Source organism: Corylus avellana, unplaced genomic scaffold (genome assembly GCF_965113065.1).
Source record: "Corylus avellana unplaced genomic scaffold, dhCorAvel1.hap1.2 HAP1_SCAFFOLD_25, whole genome shotgun sequence".
NCBI classification, from domain to species: Eukaryota; Viridiplantae; Streptophyta; class Magnoliopsida; order Fagales; family Betulaceae; genus Corylus; species Corylus avellana.
This window is the reverse complement of record NW_028290479.1, coordinates 35,001-41,790: the sequence shown is the minus strand read 5'-3', so window position 1 is coordinate 41,790 and position 6,790 is coordinate 35,001. Positions and strand designations below refer to the sequence as shown.

Below are 6,790 nucleotides of genomic sequence, written 5' to 3'. Positions count from 1 at the left end.
TCATTTCAATGAGACTCCGGTCTGCCCGAACTTCGGTGTCCAGAGGATCCATCTCTTCGACGGGTATAGAGACTGGTTGCAGTGCTCCAAACCTTATAGACACCATGTTGGTAGTCGCTTTCTTTTCTTCTTCTCCGAGTGTTAATGCCTTTGTCCGGAGGCCTTCTTGCACCAGCTCTTTAAAGACAAAACACTGTCTTAGTGTATGTCCCACGACCTGTGGTACCGGCAGTAGTTGGAATCATCAACTTTATCGATCTCGGCGGGTCGCTTACACGGAGGTAGAGTCAGCTGACCGTTAGCGATCAACATGTCAAAGATGGCGTCTACCTTAGCACAAGCGCTAAGCGATAATAATACCTTGCTTTCATCGAAATTTCCGACTTTAGAGAGTCGTTCTTTGAGAGAGATTTTCTTTGCCTGCTTCTTTTCATCCCCGTTTTCGTTCTTTTGCGCAGGGGCGTTGGGCTTTTCCTGTCCAGCGACTTGTATCGCCATTGATTCTTTCTTTTTAGTTTTAGAAGACTCGCCTCTTCTGATCGTAGACCACCCTTTAATAAGGCCAACATTTCCAAGATCAGTTCGGATACCCGGCTGCGCTTCTCATCTAGAAAACTTAAGGCTATTGATTCGGCTCGGAGTAGGGAATTCCTTTGCAGCTGGCACATTAATGCTGATTATGAACACATCGGGTCTATACCGTGTAAATGGCTTCCTCCACCTGCAGGTACTTGGCTGATCAACTCGGATGGATCTTTAAAAGATGAGTTAGGTGGTTCGGGTGGCTTAATCCGCGATTACAGAGGAGTACCCTTAGTGGCCGACGCTAGTGCGAGGGAACCTTCTATGGTTATCTTTCATGAGCTTGAGGCTATTGAGAAGGGCCTTAAGATTGCTATTGATTTGCAGCTCAACCGTGTGTTAGTGGCTACCGATTCTATCCAAGCTGTCCACTATATCGCTGATGCCCGAGATGTTCCATTCTTCCCATGGGTATGGGGATGTCTCCACAAGTAGGGTTCATCTATCAATTGTCTCTCGAAGGGGGAGACCTATCGCTACTGTAGAACAACATCTTTAACATCCAAGAAAGCCAGAGACTGATGCTTGCTTCAAGGTCGAACAACTATGATGGCAAGACGGGAGGAGGAGATTGATAGGATTACCTAAAAAAATGGATTCGGTAGGGGATGCATCTCTCAAAGGCAGCTTTTGAAGTCTTATGTTCCGGAAGCAAGAAAACGGATGCGCGCTAGCGCGAAAGCATTAATTGTCTAAAATAGTAAAGGCGTTTTGCAAACAAGTAGAAATTTGTTTATGACAAACTAAAGACGCCTCAAAACTTATTGCAAATGGTTTACTAAGCTGTTTCTAAGAAATGTACTTGTATCTCATACGTAATGGAAACACAGAGACAATGTGATACATGCCTCATCCAACAGCTGCTGCTGACACTTTCCAAGAGTTGATTCAAATTGAAACAGTGAATGCCAAAGCATCAAGTTCACGTAGGATATATAAATACAAGAGTAGTGCCCATCCAAAATGAAAAATACAACAGTAGAGGAATTATTATCGCTTAGCGCTTGTGCTGAGGAATACTTGGCGCCATTTTTTAAGATTGCCTTTTTGGAATATATTAAATCATCTTCTACTAACCTTTTGCAAGCCAACTACAAGGGTAAGCCTTCGACTAATCATTGAATGCCTTATTACGGGTAATTTTTTCACTACAGGAAAATAGAGTTAAAAAAGAAAAATTACCCTTCAATTACTATCAAGGGTCTGTTATCTCAAGCCTTGGGCGCAAGCCCTGCTTTAATTGCCTGAATGGTGGCAACATCAGTCTTGAAAGACTTCGCCAAGATCCCATCATCAATGCCGGTGGTGAAAACTGTATTAGGGATTGACAAAGTTCCAGCATTTGCACTTCCAAATGCTGAAACAGCTATTGCAGAATTCTTTGCATCACTATTGTACTGGTAGTGAATAAGTCCTTTTGGAAAAACAAACAAGTCACCGACTTGGAGCTTCTGAGTAAAGAGCTTGTTTGTCGTGTCAACAAATCCAACTTCAAGGGATCCATCAACGAGAAACAAAAGCTCAGCTGAGCGGGGATGGGTGTGAGGCGGGTTGACGGAGCCAGCTGGGTATTGGAGAACTGCATACGAAACACTCTGGCCATTGAGGGGGCTGGGAACTCAGCCATGCTCGCTTTCAAAACCTTAAAAGTTGTCGGTGGGGCTGCCCGAACTATAGCCCTCATGCCAGTATATGTGAAGAAGTTGCCATCAACGTTGATTTGGTGGGACTATAAAATCTGAGATGATGTCTGCATCCCCAGCAATCGCCATATGGAAAATAGCAAATGCAAGAACTAGTTTGAATATCAATTCGTGCTTACATGTCATAAAGGCCATGGCAGAGAAGCTGAAAGCGAAAAAAAAAGGAGCTTATAGAATATGTTAATGATGTATTGCCTGTTACTTGGGCCTTCAACAGCAGGATGGTAATTGTTAGAGGAAAATAATAGGAAGCAACGCGGCATTTACAAGTTGTGCAGGCCTATGAAACAGGAGGTGCAATTTGAAACTACAATGTCCTTGTTTTAACTAATTTTCTTGCTATTCTCAAGTGGATACCTTTGCCGTAGAATCAAGAAAACCTATTGACATTATTTACTTTTCCATGTTTAGGAAATTGTTGTTCTCCATGTTAACAATAATAATGACGGAAGTTCCAACATCAATGCTTCTTCCAGATGTGTTTCTTAGTTGGAGCTAAATATAAAGAGAATACCAACAATAGCCGGCCAGCAAACATGCAACTTTGGCAATCAGAAACAAAGTTCAACAACTCAACCCTATACTTTTCTAGTGGCAGCCATCAAAACAAAAGCATTACATCTCTTGGACTTCCATCCATTTCTGTACCAGCCAAAATTTTGTTAAATACATTCTTTTCTTTCAAATAGTTGTAATGGGTGATACTAGTGTTTCAGAGATCACGGCAAATAAATATCATAACCCTCAGAAAACTTGAAAGCCGTTGATTGGAACTTCATCACCTTCACTTCAATGTGCAGAACCTTTGATACCACCCGCAAATACTAAATTGACAAAGGCTAGTATTTGAGTTCCCAGTTCTAAATGGCCAAAGCAACTCTTTCACGGTACTTGAGAACCCGGCAAGAGGCGTCAACCCACCTCACACCCATCCACATTCTGCCAGAGCTCCTCTTTGTTATGGCTGGTAGCCTTGAGGTAAGTATCATTGACAGAACCATCAAAATTTACACCCAAACTCTCCAACTCGAGGATATGTTCATGTTTCCAAGGGGCTAGTGCACTATCACCATAAGTCCAATGCTGATAACTCACCATCGCTCTTCCGGCCTTCTGGAACTGTGTTCATTCCTGCCGCAGTGTATATTACTGGCCTTAATGATAACAGCCTTGCTAAAGCTTTTGAAACTGGTTTGCCACTTATTACAGAAGATCAAGGCAGGTTTTCCAGCCAAGGCCTAAACTTAATTTCCACTTGAACCTCTAATAAAATTATGCCTACTGCTACTGTTTATAATATTACTGAGTGTATTCCGATGTATTAGATTGTTACTACATAATGTGTTGAAGGCAGTGGTAATGTGTAGGAAATTCAAATATAATAATGTGACTAATATCTGGAAAGTTCTTTGACTTCAAAAATATATCAGTTTATAAGGTGACATTTGCTCCTCGTAGGTAGATCGTAAGATCTTCGAATTACATTTAAATTAATTTGGGGTTCACATTATTTACAAGAACCAATAGCATTGCCAATAAAGGTAGCACAATTTGGTGGGAAAGAAAATTCTAGTCAGAGAATAGTCTTTGTTTTCTTTGGATGAGAGAGAGTGATGTAGAACACGCATATAGTATAGGGGGGTTATTGCGCGAAGATTACGTGGCTGGATTCGAAAGAAAAAGTTCGACAGAAGAGCCGTTCTAACGGGCCTGTACTACCGTTCGAACGGGCAGCAAATTTAGGGTTTCTTTTACGATTTTAAGTCGGTTTAGGATGTTTTAAGGGTTATTTTCGTCCTAAGTTATCACTAGGGTTTCGTTTTATGCTTGTAGCTTATAAAAGGAATTATTATCGCTTAGCGCTTGTGCTAAGGTGTGAAACAGCTTGACCATAGGGAAAGGAAGACCCATCTTGCCGGAGAGAAGAGAGAGCTAAGACTTCAAAGACGGCTTCTTACCTCGAGGAGAAGAGGCATCTGATGATAGAAGCTAGCATCTTAACGGCTGATAGGGACTTCTAGCGGCTGCGGACTCTCACTCATAGGATAGCAATCCTACAAAGATACTCGATAGGAAAGGCAGTCTAGCCAGATAGATAAGACGGTGCAGACCTTATACTTTCAGTAACATCGTCTTATCTATCTGGCTATAGGAAGCAAGTTAAGAGGGACTTCTATCTTCTTTCTTCCCTTGCATCTATCTATCAGACAATATTCTTGTTTTCAGATTGTCTTATCTTGTTACATTGTCTTGTATCTCCTCTAGGTTAATAACAAGATAGATTGCATTTTAGAACCAATAAGATCTCTCAAGCTCCTGTTATAGGAAGAGAAGGACGGATAATGATAATAATGTATTAGATTGGAGCTTTCTTCTTCCTGTGGCTTTCTAACAAGATGGATCAAATTAGCTGTAGCTATCTCTCTCCTTCTTTTAGTCTGTAGCCATCTCTTCCTCTCCCTGCCGGTCGAGCTAGCTATCGCTTCCTCTCCTTAACAGTCTCGCTTTAACTACTTCCTTAACTTAGTAGATCAGATCTCCTTCTTTGATATGGCCGTTCCAGGTAGGGGATGAAGGATGATTCTTTGATGAAGACCGGCTGGAGCAGATGTTCCCAGCCTTGATTCACGTCCAAAATGGAATGAAGAAGACGTTGAAACATTCGAAATTGCGGTCAATGCGATCGATGCAGAGCTTGAGGAAATAGCTCTGGTGACTGATGTGCCAGAAACCTCGGCAAGCTTCGCAGAAAAAGAAAGAGCCCGGATAGATTGGACTACAGTCCAGACTGGATAGTCAACTCAGGGTGTTCAAAGCATATGACTTGAGATGAAAGCAAACTCCTCAGCAAGTCCGAATACCAAGGAAGCCGAGTGGTTATGACAGCCAATAATGCTAGGCTGCCAATCTCTCATATCGAGAATGCTATATGCATTCCTTAGCACAAGCGCTAAGCGATAATAATACCTTGATGCAGCAAGGATTATGCGATGCTTAAGAACGTATATCACGTGCCCGGAATGGAGAAGAACCTGCTCCCTCTATTATATAACCGGTCCCAGCTTGAAAAATAAGGTTACCTTATTTGGTTTGGCCCTGAGAGTGTAAAAATATATTCCAATCTGCAGATAATATAATAGGGGACCCTTTCTTCCTCGAGTCAATAGGAAAGAGAGTCGAGTCAATATATGTAATGTCTGCCGAATCAGCATACGTGGATCGAACGCAGAAGAATGAAACCGTTTCTATGGCATGCGCTGTTGGGGCACGTAGAATACAAGAAGTTGCGAATCTTGATGAATCGCAGCATGGTGAGAAGTCTTCCACAATTAGAGCTTCGAGAAAAGACAATCTGTCCAGGATGCACTATCTATAAGTGGAGACCACAGATCCATATCCATATCCAGCAGATACGAGGGTGACAGTCTGAGTACCTACAGTAGCATATCCAAGTACAGATCCTATATAAGCTAAGGTATAAGCATAGCCAAGACCAGTAAAGCCACACCAGCAGTCGATCTAGCTTTTGATATTGGCAATGCTATTGAGGATGTTATTGAAGCACCACTATAACCACGAATAGCAGTTGTTAAACCAGTAGCTCTAGATCGAGAGCCGGAATAGGACCCTACAGGACAATACCCTACGGGACAAAATGCTACAGGACTTGCTTCCTTAGTTACATATCAAGTTCCGGCTCCAGGAGGTGAAGATCCAGCACATCGAGACCCAGCAGGAGAGGCATAGGTGGTATCCATTCTTATGATAAAGATAAAGCCAGCTGTGTACCCAACAGCGAAGGCAAAGGACACAGAGGCAAAGGCGTAGATTGTGACTTGATCCAATAGAGTCAGAACACCTTTATATCTAAAAGAAATGGTGCTCGATGAAACGATCCAGATTCCACACTATGCTGTGGGCTGGGGAGAGAGCTGCTCTGCGAAGCTGGGCGTTCAGTGTTCTTATGGAGGAACCATAGACGAAAGAGAATAGAAAGTTCCTTAGCACAAGCGCTAAGCGATAATAATTCCTTCAAAAAAGAGCGAGGGAGTGATGGGCAACCTTAGTCTATATGTTGCTCGTGAGCCGCCAAGTACCAGTCTCGCAACAGTACTGGCGCAAAAGGATCGGTCCTTCACTTGCTGATCGTTCGCGAGTCGAACTCGCTCTCTTGCCACGCCTTTCACTCACTCGCTTGAGTCGGACTCAATCACTCTTTTTGTTTGGAAGATCATTCGTTCTTCACTCTCTTGCTATTACCCGCGGGGAGCGCAGCAACCAAGGTGCATATTATCATATAGAAACAAGCGAAGCGTAGCGATTCGTACTACCGGAAAAGTTTCGCTAACCGGCAGGCAATAGAGTCCGCCGATAGGCGCAAGCAAAGCGTACCGAATCACATAGATAAGCCCCTACCTGCCAGCGCGCGGATAGATAGGGCGGGCGAAGCGCGAAGGGGATGGATGTCTGAGCGGTTGAAAGAGTCGGTCTTGAAAACCGAAGTA

General features: G+C 43.0%; 1 non-coding gene and 1 pseudogene across 1 annotated transcript in view; one reads left to right on the top strand and one right to left on the bottom strand.

The window, feature by feature from the left end:
* Window positions 1–1,648: 1,648 nt before the first annotated feature.
* Window positions 1,649–2,695, bottom strand: LOC148582763 (germin-like protein 9-3; annotated as a pseudogene).
* Window positions 2,696–6,742: 4,047 nt separating this feature from the next.
* Window positions 6,743–6,790, top strand: part of TRNAS-UGA (transfer RNA serine (anticodon UGA)) — an 87-nt gene continuing 39 nt past the window's right edge. Inside the window, exon 1 of the tRNA in view lies at window positions 6,743–6,790. This exon is cut by the window's right edge and continues 39 nt beyond it. This is a non-coding gene — a tRNA (tRNA-Ser).